This window comes from Leopardus geoffroyi, chromosome C1, assembly GCF_018350155.1.
Source record: "Leopardus geoffroyi isolate Oge1 chromosome C1, O.geoffroyi_Oge1_pat1.0, whole genome shotgun sequence".
NCBI lineage: Eukaryota > Metazoa > Chordata > Mammalia > Carnivora > Felidae > Leopardus > Leopardus geoffroyi.
The window spans coordinates 118,664,404-118,686,090 of record NC_059328.1 but is presented as its reverse complement, the minus strand read 5'-3'; the positions used below and the strand labels follow the sequence as shown (position 1 = coordinate 118,686,090).

The window sequence follows — 21,687 nt, the reverse complement described above, 5'->3', positions numbered from 1 at the left end:
AATGTTTTTCCTATCATACTATTTTTTTTTTTTTGTATTCTACTGAATATAAGGGCTGTCTGTCTATGCCACAGGTTACCATGATTAATTTGATGAAACTAGGTAGTTATCTTGGGGTATGCTTTCTCTCTTTTGCTCTTTGTATGTCTTTCCTGAAGTTGAATAACATGCTCTTCTCAGCTACATCCTGTTCTTTGAGAAAGGATATATGTCATAGCTCTGTTTCTCTGCTAGAACTTACAAACATGCTTTCAATATTCATTGGAATGGTGTCGGTGACTGTAGGAAGAGATGTGAATGTTACCATGTAGGTAAGCTACGTGACTCTCTCTCTGATGCACCACTCCCTATCCCTTCCCCTGGGCGATTCTTTGTTCTGAGTCCCCTTATAGAACCAAGAATCCCCAGGAGGAATCTTTGGTGCCCACCCAGTATGATCCTCTGCCCAGAGGTTGGTGTTGGTTGGTGTTGGTGGATTGACTCTGTTGATCACAGTATTATAGAAAAGAACTTACTTTGTTCTTTGTGTCCATTCAGAGTGTTATTACTAACTCAAAATTAGGTAGTTTATTATCTATATATTAGAAATTTGGTTATATAGTAAAGGTAGCATCCATATAGTCTTATTTGAGTCTTTGTCCTTACTTAACATTCTTTTCAAAAATGAGACTTTAAAATAATTTTGCTTCCAAAAGTTAAAAATAAAACAACTCTGGACTTGCATATATGCATGCATTACATGTAAACATATAGCAAATTGCTCACTTTCAGAAATCTTTACTTCTCTTGAAACTCTTTTTTCTAGTGCTTATGAATTCAGTATAGTAATATGTCTTCCTCTTAAATACTTTTCCTAGTATCTGGTTTTATGACTTTTTTCATTTACCTTTTGAATTGTACACATCATTTTTAAATGTAACTATTTAGTGTCCACAAAGAAAAGCAGCAGCTGTGATATGTGATGAATCAGTAATACTGTTATGACAAAAATTTTTCAGAATGTGCACACACTTCTTTTTGATGCTTCCTTTGATTTGTTTGTAATAAGCTTCAGTGATTATTATTTCTGCTGTTTCCTTTGTAGTTATTTAATTTTTTCCCCCATGTTAAGGAAATCTGGAGGTGAATAGGCACTTAAGTTTAGTACTAGGTTAATTTACAGCATTGGATTCACTGCGTATTTTTTGATATCACTTAACTTTGAATTACTGTGAAGTGACTTTCATTTTTCCTTATCAAGAATAACTTGAATGGGGGCACCTGGTTGGCCCAGTCGGTTAAGTGTCCACCTTTGGCTGAGGTCATGATCTCGTAGTTCCTGAGTTCAAGCCCCCCATCGGGCTCTGTGTTGACAGCTCAGAGCCTGGAGCCTGCTTTGGATTCTGTGTCTCCCTCTCTCTCTGCCCCTCCCCTGCTTGCACTCTGTCTCTCTCTCTCTAAAAAATGAATAAACATTTAAAAAAAAAAAAAAAGAATAACTTGAATGGGACTGGGCTAGTTCTACAAAGAACTACATAGATCTGGTCCTGGATTGCAGCTTTTGGACTATCCCACACAGATTATTTAAGCATATAGTGATGTCACAATTACGACTAAGCACTCATGAATGGTTAATAAAGGAAGTATTGTGATGTAGGAAGGTAGCATAGTATGATGAGAAGTGCATGGACCTTAGAATTCAAAAGACTAGATTTTGTAACCTGGACCTAGTAAGTATTTGGTCTGTGGCATTGTCCTGTTTTCTTGATCTTTATATATAATTTCCTTTTATATGTAAGGTGGAAATGATATCATCTATTAGGGTTGTCAGGATTAAATGAATGTATATAAAGCAGCCAGTAAGGATTCTGTTAAGGTGCTTTTGAAATACAACATCCCTTCTTGTTCTTTATCTTCTTTTCCCTCTTTCCTCTTTAGTTACCCATAGTTAGCCAAAGTGAAAAGTTAGAGGGTACAGTGTCTACGAGACTGCCCTCGCTTCTGACACCAGTTGCAAGTTTGGGAGATTTCTGAAACGACCCTGAGTTTCAATAATTGGTTAGAAGGGCTCACAGAACTGGGGCGCCTGGGTGGCTCAGTTAGTTAAGCATCTGACTCTTGATTTTGGCTCAGGTCATGATCTCACGGTCTGTGGGTTTGAGCCCCACATAAAGCTCTTGTGCTGACAGTGTGGAGACTGCTTGGAATTCTGTCTCTCCCTCTCTCTTTCTGCCCCTCCCCTGCTTGCTCTCTCTCTCTCTCTCTCTCTCTCTCTCAAAATAAATAAAGAAATTGAAAAAAAAAAAAGGCTCATAGAACTCATTAAAAGTTGTCATTCTCATGGTTACAGTTTATTACAGGGAAAGTATACAGATTAAAATCAACCAAGCTGGGGTACCTGAGTGGCTCAGTTGGTTAAGCACCTGACTTCAGCTCAGGTCATGATGTGGGTTCAAGCCATGTTCAAGCCCTGCTCAGAGCCTGGAACCTGCTTCAGATTTTGTCTCTGTCACTCTCTCTGTCCGTCCCCCGTTCACACACACTCTCTCTCAAATATAAATAAACATGAGAAAAAAAATTTTAATCAGCCAAGGTAGATGCCAGAAGGAGTTAAAACTGAGAAAGAACTTCCAAGTCCTCTTCTCCTCATGGAGTCATAGATGATGTTACCTTCTCCTGGCCACCATGTGTGACAATACACACAAACTATGTCCAACGAGGGAGTCTCCTCCAAGCCTTTTGTATTTTTACTGTGACTTGATCACATACTCCCTGCATAACTGACCTAATCTCTAGCCTTTCCTACTGGTCAGGCTAATACCCTTAGTTTTCCGTTCCTGTAGAAGTCAGAACTGATGTTCCCCATCATAAATCGTATTGTTAGACTGTCAGGTAACCAAGACCCCCAGGCAGGCGGTCTTGACGGGACCAAAACACCTGCCAAGCCCAGGACATTCCAAGGGTCTAGAGATCATCTCCCATTAGTGAAGGGCAAAGACCAGACTTTTGTTTGGAAAAGGTCATTTCTTCATGGTAGTGCTACATTTTTGTAGTAGCTGATTAAATTTTTCTGCACTATCAGTGCAGAGCCTGATGCCAGGTTCGAACCCATCGAGATCATGAGCTGAGCTGAAATCAAGAGTCAGACACTTAATCTACTGAGCCACCCAGATGCCCTGGTTATTAATTTCTATCTAAGTAGTAACATACACTTTTAAATATTTTTTCAAAGCCCAACAGGGCAAAGCATATAATGAAAGCTTAATGAAATGCTCCCACTTATTTATTTATTTACCCACTTTCCAAAGGCTTTATTGGTGAATATGTTTTAGAAGAGAAAGATTGATTCTGTTATTTCCAAGCCAGTGGAATGAAGAGCTGTGTCCAGGGACACATCAGGTGGCACCAAAGGGGACTGATGCTTTGTCTACCTTTCATTCCTAGTTTCAGTCAAGAGCACAAGGCTTGTAGTCAACCAATTCTTTAGGTTTAAACCATAGGCTGATTTCTTTCTCTGCACTGTTTACTGAATCGTTGCCATGAATGATGTTCCTGCCAACTTGAATACAGAAGTCCTCATGAGTGGTGCCTGGCTTACAATCTGCTGGTTTGGTCTCCCCAAACATCACTCACCCCATCTTCACCACAGTCAGACCCTCCCAAACCATGGCCACAGTGGGCCCAGAGCTCGGGTACTTTACCAGCCCTGGGAAGAATGGGTGGGCCTTTATGTCAATGTGGTGCTGCTTTAGCAGTTCCTCAGAGGCCTGTAGGAGGGAGCCTTTTGGCCACAACATGGAATCCCTTCTGCTCAAAGTGCTTGGTGATCTTGCCCACCAGGGTGTGCTACACACCATGCAGCTTGATGGCAATGACCATGTGCTCCTGATTGGCCATGGCCAAGAAGCTGGCTGTGCTGTGCTTCTTGGGGGACTGAGGCCACTCCCACTCTTTTAGTACCAGTTTTGAAATACCTTTGGAGATATATTTTAGGCATTTATTTCCATTTTTCTGTGCTGGTTTATATTTTTTATTCTGGACATTTTTTATATTGACTTCCTATTATACAAGATGAGGATTTAATATTTTTAGTCTATTTTACATCCTCACTCCTCCTAAAATTCTTCTGTCATAATTTTTAGTTAAATATGTTTATCTATCTGTCCCTTTACTGTTTATCTTTTGATCTTCTATCAAAATTACATTTGGCTTCTAGTAAAAGAAACTGGAAATAACAGTAACTTAAATGAGCTAAAGTTAATTTTTCTATTAAAAGAATTCTAGCGATTGACAGTCCAATAATGGGATGGCAGCTTCACAGTTACCAAGGAGTCAGGTTTCCTGTTTGTCCTTCACTTCCCTGGGTGCATGGCTGTGTACATAAGATCATTTCATGATCCAAGAAAGCTTTCAGAATTCTAACATGCTTGTCAGCTTTCAGGCAGGTGGTGGTGTTACCCAAAATGGAGTTCGTCTCTTGGTGGTTGTTGAGCCAAAAGACACAACCAAGCCAAAGAATAGGAAAAGGAAGGGTTTTACTTGCAACAAGTAAAGGAGAACACTGGGGATCGTTCCCAAAGCAGTGTCTCCTGAACCACAGTATTGAGGAAGTTTTAAGCTAACGGTGCACACATATTCATGACGGGGCTTTGCTCAGTGGGGAATACAGCATGGAATTGGGGCAGAAGTCATCTGAGGGTGACTGAGTCTAGGTCACAGTCATGAAGGTTGGCAGTTGGTCCATGTCTAAATGCTCAGAGAGGTTTAGATCCTGCACAGAGAACTCAAGGATGTGTATCAGGTGAATCTTAACTTTTGAATCAGTACTGGGAGTTTTGCTACTGATTTATTGTCCCTGATATGATTAGGTTATATCCTGGCCTGATAGTGGCTGTCTGCTCTTACATTCTTTCACAAGATGGCTGGGACCCAAATTGACTTCTCTTATGTTAAGAAAGCTCTGTCTGTTCTTTTTCTAGGAACCCAACTCTTTCTGATTACAGTAGGGGAAAATGGAGAAGCAAAAAAGGGGACATACCAGTTTTCTTCCCCAAACTTAAAGAATGTTACTTATAAATTCTACTCTGTAGCTTCTAGTTACATCTTATTGGCCAAAATTCAGTCACATGTCCTCATTGGGTCTGCAGGGGCTGGGTATTTTATTTTATTTTATTTTATTTGTTATTTTTATTTTATTTTATTTTATTTTATTTATTTATTTATTTATTTTTAAATTTTTTTTTTTTTTCAACGTTTATTCACTTTTGGGACAGAGAGAGACAGAGCATGAACGGGGGAGGGGCAGAGAGAGAGGGAGACACAGAATCGGAAACAGGCTCCAGGCTCTGAGCCATCAGCCCAGAGCCCGACGCGGGGCTCGAACTCACGGACCGCGAGATCGTGACCTGGCTGAAGTCGGACGCCCAACCGACTGAGCCACCCAGGCGCCCCTATTTTATTTTTTTTAATTTTATGTAGGCTCCATACCCAACATTGGACTTGAACTCTTGACCCTGAGATCAAGAATAGCACACTCTACCAACTGAGCCAGCCAGGTGCTCCAGGGCTTGGTATTTTACATACCGTTTCTACCCCAAACAATATTGAAGCTTTATTTTAATGAAATGAGACAAAATGGGTATGATGTGGGCCGTTGGCAGTTTCTGCCTTAATTGGTGTCATTGTTTACTTTTTTTATCATTATGCAAGTTAATTTACTGGAAAGCCAAGCAGCGTAGTTGGATAGTATTTTGTTCTTCCTAGAATTATTCATTGTCTTTTCTTGAAAATATGCTTAGTTTTCTCCCTTGAGCTTTTAGTTTTTGTGTTTCAAATTGTAGGCAAACCTCATTTTACTACACTTTGATTCATTGCATGTCACAAATCCTGCATTTTTATAGATTGAAGGTTTGTTGCAACTCTATGTTGAGCAAGTCTGTTGGCCCCATTTTCCCAACACCTTTTGTTCACTTTGTGACTTTGTGTCACAAATTTGGTAATTCTTGCAGTATTTCAAACTTTTTCATTATTACGTGTTGTGATTTTTTTTAAAAGATTTTAATATTTTTAAGGAATTTCTACACCCAGCGTGGGGCTCAAACTCACAACCCTGAGATCAAGAGTTGCATACTCCACTGACTGAGCTGGCTGGGCGCCCCTGTTCTAGTGGTCTTTGGTGTTACTACTGTAATTATTTTAGGGTGCCACGAACTACACCTGTGTAAAGCAGTGAACTTAATTGATAAGTATGTGTGTTCTGACTGCTCCACTGACCAGCTGTCCCCCTGTCTTTCTCTTTCCCCTCTCCTTGGGCCTCACTATTCCCTGGAACATAAGAATACTGAAATTAGGACAGTTAATTATCCTACAGTGGCCTCTGCGTGTTCAAATGAAAGGAAGGGTCCTACATCTCTCACTTTAAATCGGAAGTTGGAACTGATTAAGCTCAGTAAGGAAGGCATGTTGGAAGCTGAGATAGGCTGAAAGCTGGGCCTCCACCAGTTAGCCAAGGTGTGAGTGCAAAGGAAAAGTTCTTGCAGGAAATTAAAAATGCTACTCCACTGAACACATGAATGATAAGAAAGTGGAAGAGCCTTATTGCTGATACAGAGAAAGTTTGAGTGGTCTGGATAGATCAAACCAGCCACATTTCCTTAAGCCAAAGCCTAATGCAGAGCAAAGCTCTAATGATTTTTAATTCTGTGAATGCTGAGAGAGGTGAGGAAGCTGCAGAAGAAGAGTTCGAACCTAGCAGAGGTAGTTTCATGAGATTTAAGGAAAAAAGCTGTTTCTGTAACATAAAGGTGCAAGGTGAAGCAGTAAGTGCTGATGTAGAAGCTGCAGCCAGTGATTCCAGAAGATCTAGTTCCTCCTTGAAAATAGCTACACTAAGCAGCAGATTTTCAGTGTAGACAAAACAGCCTTCTATTGGAAGAAGATGCTATCTAGGACCTTTACAGCTAGAGTGAAGTCAATGCCTAACTTCAAATCTTCAATAGACAGACTGACTCTCTTGTTAGGGGCTAATGCAACTAATGACTTTAAATTGATAAGTTGAAGCCAATGCTCATTGGTCATTCAGAAAATCCTAGGGCCCTTAAGAATTACGGTAAATCTATTCTACGTGTGCTCCATGAATGGAACAACAAAGCTTGGATTGTAGCACATCTGTTTACAACATTGTTTAGTGCATATTTTAAGCCCATTCCTGCTGCTCAGAGAAGATTCAGTTCAAAATATTACTGCTCATTGACAATGTGCCTGGTCACACAAGAGCTCTGATGAAGATGTGATGCTGGCCTCATAGACTGATTTTGGAAGTATGTATTCCTTTTCTTCTACCCTCTGAAAGGGATTATAGAGAATTGATATAATTTTTTCTTAAATGTTTGGTAGAATTCAGCAATGAACCCATCTGGATCTGGTGCTCTCTGCTTTGGAAAGTTACTAATTTGCCTTAACATTTTAAGCAGTAGGTTGCTAATTCTTTTTCCTTAATAAGAATAACAAAGATGGATGATTGTTTACAATGAAATTTGAAGTTACATCCTTGTATTTGCATTAAAATCAAGTGTTTATTTTTTAAAGATGACCTCCCCTTCCTGTTTCTATTTTATATGTGTTTTGGCAGAAAATAACAAGAGTCATCTTACCTACTTTGTCATCAATCATCTAAACATTACAACCTAATCCTTCCATAATGTATATGTATATCAAACCATCTCTTTGTACTCCTTAAATATATACAATTCTATTTGTCAATTGTAGTTTAATAAAGGGTGAAAAAGAAATACTATACAATCTTGCCTCAGCCCTCATTCTGCTTCCTGAAAACTGCTTCCTCAAATCTTACTGTCTAGTTGGGAAATTAACTAGCTTCTTGTGGCTTATTGTCTTTGACTTCTAGCAGTTTTTAGAACTGTTACCTTCTGCTTTTAAGGAAAACTCTCTTCTGTCTCTGATCACATTCTGTATCTTAATCAGTTTTGTACATATTGATGTCCCCCCCCCCTTTTTTTTTATCTTTCCCTTTCATTCTTTCCTGGTTTCTGTAGACTGTGATACCTATTATCTCCAGTCCTGTTATTTTTCCTCAATGCAAACTCTCTGTCTGCTAAAGATGCTAGAGGTATTTGTGGTCCAGAAAATTTTTGAAATCTCTCCCACCATGAGAAGGGGTTGATATTACCTCCAGTTAAACCTTGGTGGGCCTTTGTGATCCCCTCCACAATAGAATCCATTGGAAGAAATGTTGTATAACTTCCCAGTTGAGGTTAGAAAAACCAATTCACTTCTGCTGGCATTTTATAGTACACTCCTCTAGGAGAGCTTTCAGATGCCATGTAAAGTTCGGCTACCCTGAGACCTTGTGGAGATTTTGTGAAGAGACCATATGGAGAGAACACATAGATGCCCAGGGAATTCCCAGCTGTTTGTCTCCCAGGGCAGGACATTAGACATCTGAGTGAAGACACCTCTTGAGATGACACCAGTCCTAACATATTATAGGCACACGAGACTCATTGAGACTGATATAGCTGAACCCAGTGAAATCCCAGAATCCTCAGTAAAATAAACTTAATGTTACTGTTTTAACCCACTGTTTTTTTTTTTTTTTAATGTTTATTTATTTTGAGAGAGAGAAAGAGAGGGGTGGAGGGAGGGGGAGAGAGAGAGAGAGAGAGAGAAAGAGCCCCAAGCAGGCTCTCTGCAGTGAATGCAGGACCCAGCGTGGGGCTTCAACTCACAAACCACAAGATCATGACCTGAGCCGAAATCAAGAGTCTGATGCTTAACAGACTGCACCACACAGGCATCCCTAACCCTCTGTTTTGATGTGATTTGTTAGTCTTCAGTGCATAACCAGAATAGTATTTCACATTCAGCATATTCAAAACAGTTAATTGTCATCTCCTCATCAAGTGATATATGTTGTTTCTCTTTGATTAGTGTCATCATCACTGCTACATAACATTTTTGGTCCTTTTTTTTAAAAAATCTTTTTTTTTTTAACATTCATTTTTGAGAGACAGAGTAAGTAGGGAGGGGCAGAGAGAGAGAGGGAGACACATAATCTAAAGCAGGCTCCAGGCTTTGAGCTGTCAGCATAGAGCCTGACGTGGGGCTTGAACTCACGAATAGCAAGATCATGACCTGAGCTGAAGTCGGAAGCTTAACCGACTGAGCCATCCAGGCACCCCACATTTTTGGTCCTTTTTAACTTCTGTTCAAACCTTTTGCCCATTAAAAAATTGTTTTAAAGATATCTTTAGTGTGATTAAAAAGATTAAGTTTACTATTTTAACATGTTTTAATTGTACAATTTAGTGGTATTAAATATATTTACTATGTTACATAACCATCGCCACTATCCATTTCCAAAACTTTTTCATCATCCTGAAAAGAAACTCAGACTTACACCTAAATGATTAATTTTTTGTGCTGTTGCATATTATAATAGTTTCTTTTTTTTTTTTTTAAATGTTTATTTATTTTTGAGACAGAGACAGAGCGTGAACAGTGGAGGGTCAGAGAGAGAGGGAGACACAGAATCTGAAACAGGCTCCAGGCTCTGAGCTGTCAGCACAGAGCCCGACACGGGGCTCGAACTCACGGACCGTGAGATCATGACCTGAGCCGAAGTCGGACGCTTAACCGACTGAGCCACCCAGGCGCCCCTATAATATTTTCTTAAATTAAGATTTCCAGTTCATTTGCCAGTATACAAATATAGAATTGGTGCTGTATATTTAGCTTGTAATCTGCAACTTAACTCATTTGTTCTAAGAGACTTTTTATAGATTGCATGGAATTTTCTACATGTCTGAATTAAAAATTTTCTTTTTTAATCTGTAAACCTTTTATTTCATTTTCTTATCTTACTGCACTATGATAAGAAATGAATAAGAGTGGTAAGAGGAAATTTTTTCATTTTTCTCATTGAGGTGTAGAGCATTCAGTCTTCTACCATTAAATATGTTGCTAACTGTAGTTATTTTGTAGATGCTCTTTATCAGCTCAAAGAATTTCTCTTCTATGCCTAGCTTACCAAAAGGGTTTATCATGACTGTATGTTGAGTTTTGTCAAATATTGTTTCTTTTTGATCATTGGTTTTTCTTACTTAGTTTGTTAACATGGTGAGTTTCACTGATGCATTTTTGATTGTTGAACCAACCTTAAATTCCTTTGCTAAATACCACTTGTTTGTGATATAGTACCCATTTTAAATATTGCTAGATTTGGTTTGCTTATATGTTGTTGAGAATTTTTGTGTCTGTGCTTATGGGAGATGGTAATATGTATTCTTACATTCTTGTAATATTTTCATGTATTAAAAAAAATTTTTTTGGGGGGCGCCTGGGTGGCGCAGTCGGTTAAGCGTCCGACTTCAGCCAGGTCACGATCTCGCCGTCCGTGAGTTTGAGCCCCGCGTCAGGCTCTGGGCTGATGGTTCAGAGCCTGGAGCCTGTTTCCGACTCTGTGTCTCCCTCTCTCTCTGCCCCTCCCCCGTTCATGCTCTGTCTCTCTCTGTCCCAAAAATAAATAAACGTTGAAAAAAAAAATAAACTTACAAAAAAAATTTTTTTTTAATATTTATTTTTGAGACGGGGAGACAGAGTGTGAGTGGGGGAGGGGCAGAGAGAGAGGGAGACACAGAATCTGAAACAGGCTCCAGGCTCTGAGCTGTCAGCACAGAGCCCAATGTGGGGCTTGAACCCACAAACCATGAGATCATGACCTGAGCCGAAGTCGGATGCTTAACTGACTGAACCACCCAGGCGCCCCTTTTCATGTATTTTTTTATATGTGTTTTTGGTATCAGGTTAGTGCTAGTCTAGTTGGGAAATGTTTTTTCTCCCTCTCTTTGTTGGAAAAGATTGTGTAAAATTGTTTTTATTTCTTCCTTAAACGTTTGGTGCAAGAGAGCACGCCCATGTGGCAGGGGAGCAGCAGAGAGAGAGGGAAAGAGAGAATCACAAGCAGGGTCTGTGCTGTCAGTGCAGAGCCCAACATAGGGCTTGATCCCATGAAGTGTGAGATCATGACCTGAGCCAAAACCAAGAGTCAGACACTTAACCAACTGAGCCACCCCTTACCCCTGGAATATCTTAAACTATAAAGTCAACTACTTTAACAGATCTAGGACTGTTCAAATTAAACATTTTTTTTTTCCTTGAGTTTTAATAATTTGTGTCTTTTAAGAAATTGATTGATTTATTCTAAGTTGCCAACTTAATGACCATAAAGTTTGTTGTGGTTTTTTTTTTGTTCTTTTGTTTTTTTTTTTTTTTTTTTTTGAGAGAAGCATGATTGGGGGAGGGACAGTGGTGGGGGAGAGAGAGAGAGAGAAGAGAGAATGAATCCTAAGGAGGCTCCATGCTGAGTGTGTGGTGTCCAACTTGGGGCTTGATCTCATGACCCTAGGGCTATGACTTGAGCCGGTCAGGAATTGGACGTTTAACTGACTGAGCCACCCAGGCACCCCTGTTGTGTTTCTTTATTCTCTGTAGGAGTTGTATGGATGTCTATCAATAGTAGAAATAAAAGATAATTTGGGTGTTTTCTTTTTATTTTCCTCTTTCACTCTGGCTAAAAGGTTATCAATTTTACTGTTATTTAAAAAATCGCTAGTTCAGGTTTTAATTAAATTTGGTCAATTGTTTATCTCTTCAGTTTCATTGATTTCTATTATTTTCTTCCTTCTTTCATATTGGTTCAATCTACTGTTTTAATTTTTCAAGGTAGAAGCATGTAGATTATTATTTTGAAATATTTCCTGTTTTCTATTAGAAGCATTTAATGCTGTAAATATCTCTCCAAGCACCGTTTCAGCTGTACATCCTGCAGAGTATCATATGTTGTCTTTTTATATCCATTCAGTTCAAAATATTTTTAAATTTCCCTCAATACTTCCTCTTTGCCCTGTGGGTTATTTGCATGTATGCTGGATTCCAGATATGTGAGGATTTTTCAGATACCTTTCTCTTACTAATTTCTATTTAAATTACATTATGTCTAGTTAATGTGCTTTGTATGATATCAATTCTTTTAAATTTGGTACGGTTTGCTTTTGTAAGGTTTATTTTAAATTTGGTAAGGTTTATGGCATATTTTGGTGAATGGTACATGTGCACTCTTTTTGCGTGGAGAGGTCTATAAATGTCAATTTGGTTGTTGATTCATAGCATTTTTACATCCTTGCTGATTTTCTCTTTGCTCTATCAGTTGTTCAAGTTGAAGTCTTCAACTATAATTGTATAATTGAACATTTGTGTATCAGTTATGTTAGTTTCACCTCATGGGAAACTAATGTGTTTGTATTACCTCTTGTATTAGCCATTTAAAACTGTTATTTCTTCTTAGTGAGTTGACACTTTTATCAATACGTAATGTCCATCTTTTCCCTTGGTCATTTTCTTCTGACATCTACTTTGTCAGATAGTACACTTCATCTTCCATTTGAATCGTGTTTATATACTGAATCTCTTTTCATTATTTTTATTAATGTGTGTACATTTTTATGTTAAAATGGAAATCTGGTAGACAGTGCATGAATAGGTCTTTTTAAAAGTACAATCTGGGGGCTCCTGGGTGGCTCAGTTGGTTGAGTATCTGACTTCTACTCAGGTCATGATCTTGTGATCTGTGAGTTTGAGCCCCATATTGGGGTCTATGCTGGCAGCTTAGAGCCGGGAGCTTGCTTCAGATTCTCTGTCTTCCTCTCTCTCTGCCCCTCCCCTGCTCTCACTTTGTCTCTCTCTCTCTCTCTCAAAAATAATAAAAATAAACATTAAAAAGTTTTTTTTAATTAAAAAAATTAAAGTACAATCTGACAGTTAATGTCTTTTAATTTAAACTTAATGAGATTATTGAATTTATTCAATTTAGTGCTTCCATTTTTAAGTTCTTTTGTTTATCCATTCTGTTTTTTGTTTCTTTTTCCTTTCCTGCCTTCTTTGGATTAGTTGAATATTTTTAGTATTCATTTTTAGTGTAATCTCTTTGCTTCATTTGTTTTTTTTTTGAGATTGCTATCTAGATTATATTATATATACCAACTTTTTATGATCCACTTAAATTTCACATTTTACCACTTCAATTAAACCTGTACACTTCCATCCATACAGTTCCCAGTTCCCTCTCCTTTTATTGGTTATTGTTGTCATATATATTAATTTTATATAGGATGATATCTTCTCAGACATGCTGTTTTACTTTCAACAGTAACACATTTTAAATAATTTAGTCGGAGAAAATAGTGTATTATATTTACCCATATATTTACCATTCTTTTTGCTTTGATTTCCCTCTGGTATCATTTCAATTCAGGGAAGAACTTCTAGGTATTTCTTTTAGTCCCAAGTCTTCTGGCAATAAATTCTCTTAATTTTCCTTTGTGTGACAATGTTTTGAGTTGCCTTATACTTTTTAAAGTATATTTTCTTTTCTTTTTTTTTTTTTTAAGTTTACTTACTTTGAGAGACAAGAGCAACCTGGGGAGGGGCAGAGAGAGAATGAGAATCCCAAGCAGGCTCCATACTGTCAGCACAGAGCCTGAGGCAGGGCTTGAACCCACGAACTGTGAAATTATGACCTGAGCTGAAATCCAGAGTTGGACGCTCAACCAGCTAAGCCACCCAACCGCCTCTTTTTTTTTTTTTTAATATTTTTTTATTTTGAGAGAGAGAGAGAGAGAGAGAGGTGTGTGTGAGAGGGGGAGGGTCAGAGAGAAAGAAGGAAAGAGAGAATCCCAAGTAGGGATTCTCTATGAGGGGCTCTATCTCACAAACCCATGAGATCATGACCTGAGCCAAAAGGAAGAGTTGGTTGGACACTTGACTGACTGAGCCCCCCAGGTGCCCCAAAGTATATTTTCTTTCTTTCTTTTTTTTTATTTATTTTTATTTTTATTTATTTTTTCAACGTTTTTATTTATTTTTGGGACAGAGAGAGACAGAGCATGAACGGGGGAGGGGCAGAGAGAGAGGGAGACACAGAATCGGAAACAGGCTCCAGGCTCTGAGCCATCAGCCCAGAGCCTGACGCGGGGCTCGAACTCACGGACCGCGAGATTGTGACCTGGCTGAAGTCGGACGCTTAACCGACTGCGCCACCCAGGCGCCCCTCTTTTTGTTTTTTTAATGTTTATTTATTCTTGAGAGAGAGAGACAGAGTGCCAGTGGGGAAGGGACAGAGACAGAGAGGGAGACACAGAATCCAAAGCAGGCTCCAGCCTCTGAGCTGTCAGCACAGGGCCCGATGCAGGGCTCAAACTCCCCAGCCTGTGAGGTCATGACCCAAGCCAAGGTCAAATGCTTAACCAACTGAGCCATCCAGGTGTCCCCCCTGATGTATATTTTCAATGGATATGGATTTCTGGGGGGATAGCTCTTTCTCTTTAAATACGTAGTTTAGCTGTTTTGTGACTTCATAGTTTCGATCCAAACTCTGCAATCATTCAAATTATTGTTTTTCTATATGAAATGTGTTTTTTAAATATGGTCTCCTGTAAAATTTTTAGAAATTTGATTTTATCGTTTAGCAGTTTGATTTTGATGGGTCTGGCCATGGTTTTATTTAACTGAAATTTTCAAATCTTTAAATCCATTGCTTTGATCAAGTTTGGATACTTTTCAGTCCTTATTTCTTCAGATATTTTTTCTGTATCAATCTCTTTCTGGTCTGTTTCAGGAACTCTAGTAATATGTATTTTAACTTTTGTCCATAGGTCCCTGAGTCTCTGTTCACATTTATAAACTTTCTCTTTATTTCAGATTAGACATGTTATTCATTACCATAAAATTGACTTTCCAGTTATATTTATTCTGCTATTTAGCCCATTCAGTGAGATTTTTATTTTTTTTTCAATATATGAAATTTATTGTCAAATTGGTTTCCATACAACACCCAGTGCTCATCCCAAAAGGTGCCCTCCTCAATACCCATTACCCACCCTCCCCTCCCTCCCACCCCCCATCAACCCTCAGTTTGTTCTCAGTTTTTAAGAGTCTCTTAGGCTTTGGCTCTCTCCCACTCTAACCTCTTTTTTTTCTTCCTTCCCCTCCCCCATGGGTTTCTGTTAAGTTTCTCAGGATCCACATAAGAGTGAAACCATATGGTATCTGTCTTTCTCTGTATGGCTTATTTCACTTAGCATCACACTCTCCAGTTCCATCCACGTTGCTACAAAGGGCCATATTTCGTTCTTTCTCATTGCCATGTAGCACTCCATTGTGTATATAAACCACAATTTCTTTATCCATCAGTTGGTGGACATTTGAGATTTTTATTTTAGATAATGTATTTTTCAGTTTGAATATCTCCATTTATATATGGGTATATGTATGGGTGTTTTTTCCTGAGAATTTCTGTATATTCTTTCATTTTAAGAGTGTTCACCCCCTTTATTCATGGAAGATGGTTATAGTAACTATTAAAGGCTGTGCCTGATAATTCCAACATCTGAGTTATTTCAAAGTGTCCATCAGTTAATCATCTTTTTACCTTGAAAATTGTTCAGATTTGCCAGATTCTTAAGTGTATCAGGTAATTTTTTATTGCATCCCGGACATTCTGGAATATTATGAGACTGTATCTTATTAAAATCCGTGATATAATATTGTTTTTGTTGTTACTTTAGTGGGAGGTTAACCTGGTACTCAAATTCTTCTCATTTTGGGGGCAGTGGTTCCAGCATGAATTCATTTTCAAAGCCTTTGGTGTGATCTGGGAGTGTGACGTTTGCGTGGCACTCGAGAGCTACTTTAAGGCTGACACTCTAGTTTAGTTCTTAGTCACTGCTGTGGTTCTTCGGGTGTATTCTGCACATGCACAGCTTTGGCATGAGCCCAGGACTTGTTCTGATGTGTATTCTCCTACACTTTGCAGGCTTTTCTGCACACTTTCTGGTTGCCGGTAGCCACTTTTCATACTCTGGTCAGAAGGATGAGGTTCTTTTCTGTTTTGTGGAACAGTCTTGTCTTAGAGTGTAGTAGTGCTGAGAGAAAAGTGAGGGATAAAAACCAAACAAGCACAGGTTACTCCCTACTCTTCAAAAAACCCTATTTTCTTGTACTATGCAGAGATGGGAGTTTTAGTTCCCACGGTATCATCACCATGGCCATGTCATTGCATGACCGGGGCTATCCCTGAGGCAGAACTCTAGAGAGGAAAAAATGTGTCTCTGCCTGCACCCCCCCCCCTCCCCCGCCCCCGCACCACACTCTGGTTCACAGGGCTTCCTTCTCTCTTCCTCTTAAAAAGAAAATTGGTTTTCCCTCGTCTCTTTTGCTGCCTGTGCCTACTGGCAGTTCCCTAGTTCAACACATCTTTGAGTCAAAGGTTTAAGTAAAGAAAACTAAAGAAAGGATAAAAAAAAGAAAACCTGGAAAGCTCACCTTACCTCAAGATTGTGATTTTTTCCTCTCTACACTGCCTGCTATAATTTACATTTTGGATTCCTCATATGATTGCTTTTTGTTTTTTTATCTTGAGTCTTGAGTGAGAAAAGTAGCTTCTAGTATGTTTATTTCTTGTTGATCTACACCTGAAGTCGAATATAAATCTTTTCTTAGTAATGTCATACTAGATCAAGTTTTTCTTTGGTAGTGTATAGTGTCTTTCCTACTTACATACTTGCTTCAGTAAAGTGACACATGACTCACCTCTCAGCTTCTCATCTGTAGAAATTCCCCTGCTTGGTACCCTGTGAATATGCTTTTATTTTTTATTGTTTTGAATAATATTTAAGATACATTTCTACAGAATCCTTTTTCTTTCATATATCCAAATTAATATTTTATTGGATAATTTTACTGTAGTATGGCTTCTCAGTTGTAGCTTTGTATTAGTATCTGTTGGATAATACTTATCTTGCATATTAGTTCTGTGTTACTTCCTTAGAGCTTTCACATATGTTTTTGGTTCTTTTTGTCAATAACAATGTGGTATGACAATTACCTCTTTTTCATAGATAGAGAAATCAAACCCAGGGAGTTTGTGCCTTGCTCATAGTTACAGGCCAAGTAAGTGATAGATTGAGATAAAAATCCTGGCCCTTTGACTCCTCAGACTGATGTTTTTATCTGCCACACCATCTGCTATCAGTTGACTGGTCTTCTGTTTCTTCTCTGTATCTCCTTCTGATCAGTGACACAAATTAAAAGTTGTGGTTATGAAAGATTGGAGATAAGTAGTCCATGGTGCTGTTTGTGTTACGTTTTTGTATGCATAAGAATTTAATGGTGGACTCTCAAGGAAAGCTTATTAGAAGTTCGGATTGCTGTCTGCACACCTCAGTTTTGTAGGTCTTTTTGGGGGCTTAGGAATCTGTATTTAAAAAGTACGCAAGATGATTTGGATCCGTGTAGTCTCTGTCATAAAAACACAGTTGGGAGGGATGGAGACTGCCTTGGCCTCATTAACATTCTATAATTAGTTGTTATTTATAGAGCACATTTTCCTTTGTGTTCATTGCATATACTAAATGGGACGTAGTCAAAATTCATGTCCCAGATGTATTATACTTACTATTCTCCTCCCTCGTGGAGTAGGCTTTCTGTTTAGTATTTTTCTAAAGTTCAGTGAGAAACGAATCTATAGTCTTGTAAGAATTGTCTTTAGGAAGTGGTTTTGAGCCCATAGCTAGAACTGTAAATGTTCCTCTGTAGTGATGATTCTCAAAGGGGACTGATTTTATACCTGCTCCCCCTCCCCCAGGGGACGTTTGGCAATGTCAGAACATTCTGGTTGTCACAGTTGGGTGGGAGCTACTAGCATCTGCTGGGTGGAAACCAAGGATGCAGCTAAACATCCTATAATGCACAGGACAGTCCCCCTCTCCATGAAGTCTCTAATATAAAATGTCATCAGTGCCAAAGTTGGTTGAGAAACTGTGTTCTAAAGTTAGTGTTCAATGAAGATTTTTTATGAATAAATTCATTTTTTAAAAGAATGTTTAGTTGCAGTTTTCCACTAGTTAGGTGTTTATACTTTTGAAAGTTAAGAGTCAAGAGATTTTGTTTTGTCCCTAAGCATACCCCCATACACAAACATTTCTTCTTGAGTTGATTGTTTGCTTTGTGCATTTGCATATTAATAACACTGGATAAGTGGGAATGACTAAATTAAGACAGAGCACTGTACAGATCTGTGGTCTCCCTGTGGAAAAATCTATTTTAGTTCAGCTTTAAATGAAGGCAGAGTAGAAAAGTAGAATGTTACAGGGGCTAAGTTTGAAGTGGGGAGGTTTATATGTAAAGAGTAAAACTTGACAATTTTTGTGTATCAGCAAGTGATACATTAGAGTTCCCACTGGGCCATTTACTTGCTAATTTTCCTCGGTAAAACAAAATTTTCTCAGTCTGAATGAATAAGAACTGATATTTCAGGGTTTTGGTAGTGCAAGTGGGGCAGAAGTAACTTTTCAGTTGAAGTATAACATACATACAGTAAAAATCAAATTTTAAATGTAAGATTGATAAGAATTACAAACTAAAGTCTGTGAAATAGCCATTGGATCAAGATACAGAATTACCAGTACTTTAGAAGCATTCCTTGTACTTCCTTCTTGTTATTATTTATCACTCCTTGCCTGAAGTAGTCACCATTCTGATATCTATCACCATAGATTAGTATTGTTTGTTTTTAATGTGAAATTCTTATTTTTGTAAGTCACCATGTCAGCAGTTTTATATATGGTTCGACCTAAATATTTCTTTTTCCTCCCCACTTCTGTGTAATATTCCATTTGTGGCAGCCAGTCCCCAAAGATGGCCTCCCACTGGACCATACCTCTTAGTATTCACACCATTGCAGAGTTCCTCACCCCTGAGTGTTGCCTGGCCTATGTGATTTGTTTCTGTCCATGGCAATAAAGAGACTCTTTGTGACTGCCAGTAATGTGAAGGCGTCCCCCTTCTAGTTGGGTCTCTTAGAACGCTGGTACTCTTGGAACAGTCTCAGAATCCAGGTGTCCTGCTGTGAGAAGCCTATACCATATGAAGAGGCCATAGATGTAGGCTCTCTGGTTAACAGTCCCAGCTGATACTCCAGCCAGCAGTCAGCATCAGTTGCCAATCGCATGAGTGAGCCGTCATGTACATCTTGGTACTGTCAAACTTCAGATGAATTTAATAGCTGCCATCTAACTGCAACCACAAGTAAGAACCACAGAGTGGGCCCATCAACCCACGGAAGCATGAAAGATATTAATACTTTTTATTTATTTTTAAGTTCTTAAAAAAAATGTATTTAAGTAATCTCTACACCCAATGTGGGGCTCAAATTCATGACCCCGAGATTAAGAGTTGCATGCTCTTCTGAGTCAGCCAGGTGCCCCTGATACTTCTTAAAAAACATCTTGGTGTGTTTACCATAAAGCAATAGGTAGTGAAACATCATTGCATAAGTACACTAAAATTTATCCAGTCCATTGTTTGTGGACCCTTGGTTTGTTTACATTGTGGGGCTACTATGAATACTACAGCTTTAAACAATTCATATATGTAAATTGGTGGAAAAATATGTATACATATATATACATATATACTTCTTTTGGGTGAATATCTCAGAGTGGAAAGCTTAGGTCAGATATTATGAAACAGTTTTTCATAGTGGTTATATTTGCATATACATTTCCACCAGCAGCTTATGAGAGTTGACATGTGCTCTCTCTCTACATCCTCACCAACTCTTGGTATTTTTCAATTTCAGACGTTTTGATGCTTATGTTGTGGTATCGTGGTTTTACTTTCTACTAATGAATTTTTTCAACATTTAAAAAATAACACCAATCTCTTCCAGTGAATAAAAAGAGAAGTAATAATTAACAACTCATTTACAAAACCAGCATAACCTTCATATTTATAGCTAGTCAGATCATTATTATATAAAGAAATACTGTAGGGGCACCTGGGTGGCTGTCGGTTAAGCATCTGACTTCGGCTCAGGTCATGATCTCAGTTTGTGAGTTTGAGCCCCGCTTGGGCTCTGTGCTGACAGCTCAGAGCCAAAAGCCTGCTTCAGATTCCATATATCCCCCTCTCTCTGCCCCTCCCCACTCACACTGTGTCTCTCTTAAAAATAAAGTAAACGGTAAAAAAAAAATAAGAAATATTGTAGAACAAAATGAACAAGATCTGAAAAATTTTCAAACAAATTATTAACAAATTAAATTTATATTGGTACATACATACAGTACTCATAAAATGTTTTTATACCAAGTTAGATTAATTTCAAGAATATGAGCTGTGAAGGAGAAATTCCATGTGATCAGTTCCCCAACATGTTTTAAAAAAAACAAAAACTTAGTGCACTAGAAATAGAAAATAATTTCTATAAACTGCCGAAGGGTATTTACAGATACCTAAGGTATATATCATACCTAGAAATGAAATACTAGAATTTTTCCCCTAACACTGGAAACAAGGATGTCCATTGTCCATCACTTCATTGTGCCTTTGTTGTTGTTGTTTCCCTTTCCCTTGTAATTATTGATCGTTTATGTTTCCAGTATTTATCTCACTCTTTTTGTGGTTTATCAGTAGTTCATTTTTGCTAAAATCTCCTGTGGGGAAAGATTTGTCAGGTTCTTTTTGTAGGAACTGTCAACTTTATAGTATATCTGCTTTATCAGCTTCATTGACATATAATTCACATTTAAAGCGTACAGTTCATCCTTTGTAATTGTACATTTCAGTGGTTTTAGGTATATTGTTATATTTTAAAATAATATATATATATATAAAACATAAAATTTACTACCATTTTAAGTGTCCAGTTCAATTGCACTAATGACATTCACATTGTTTTGCAGCCATTAATACTGTTTCCAAAACTTTTTCATCACTCCAAACAGAAACTCTTGAACCATCAAGCAATTACTCCCCATTTTTCCCTGACCCCAAAACCTATGAATTTGCCTATTCTAGATATCTAAGTGGAATCGTACAATGTATGTTCTTTTATGTAGGCTTGTTTCATTTAGCATAATGTTTCAAGATTCCATGTAGAATGTATCAGAACTTCATTCCTTTTTTATTCCTGAAAAATATTCCATTACACAGGTATACTGCATTTTGTATGTTCATTCATCTGTTGATGGACCTTGGGTTGTTTTCACCTTTCACCTCTTGTGAATAATGTTGCAGTGAACATTAGCTTGCGAATATCCAAATCCCTGTTTTCAGTTCCCTGGGGTATATACCCAGGAGTGCATTTGCTAGATCATATGATACTTTTGTTTAGCTTTTAAGGAACTGCAAAATTGTTTTCCATAACAGCTGCACCATTTCACATTCTGACCAGCAATGTACAAGGGTTCTAGTTTCTCCATAAATTTGCCCACAATTGTTATTTTCCACTTAAAAAGAAAATTATAGCCATCTTTGTAGGTGTGAAGTGGTATTTTTTTTATTGTGGCTTACACTTTGTATTTTTGGAACTCTTTTTGGTGCATAAAAGTTAAGAAATGGCATATTGTTTTGGCAAATTGCACCATTTATCATTATGCACCATAATGACTTTTTTAATACTTAGTAATGTGATTTTATTTTTATTTTTTATATTTTTTACATTTATTTATTTATTTATTTATTTAAGTTTATTCATTTTGAGAGAGAGAGAGCATAAGCAGGTGGTGGTTGTGGGGAGGGGAGGACAGAGAGAAGGAGAGGCAGAATCCCAAGCAGGCTTCAGGCTCTGAGCTG

At 38.1% G+C, this 21,687-nt stretch overlaps 1 protein-coding gene and 1 pseudogene across 8 annotated transcripts in view; one reads left to right on the top strand and one right to left on the bottom strand.

The window, feature by feature from the left end:
* Positions 1-21,687, top strand: part of PTPN4 (protein tyrosine phosphatase non-receptor type 4) — a 237,290-nt gene that overhangs the window by 58,424 nt on the left and 157,179 nt on the right. The window lies entirely within an intron of this gene.
* On the bottom strand, positions 3,267-5,205 carry LOC123598803 (annotated as a pseudogene).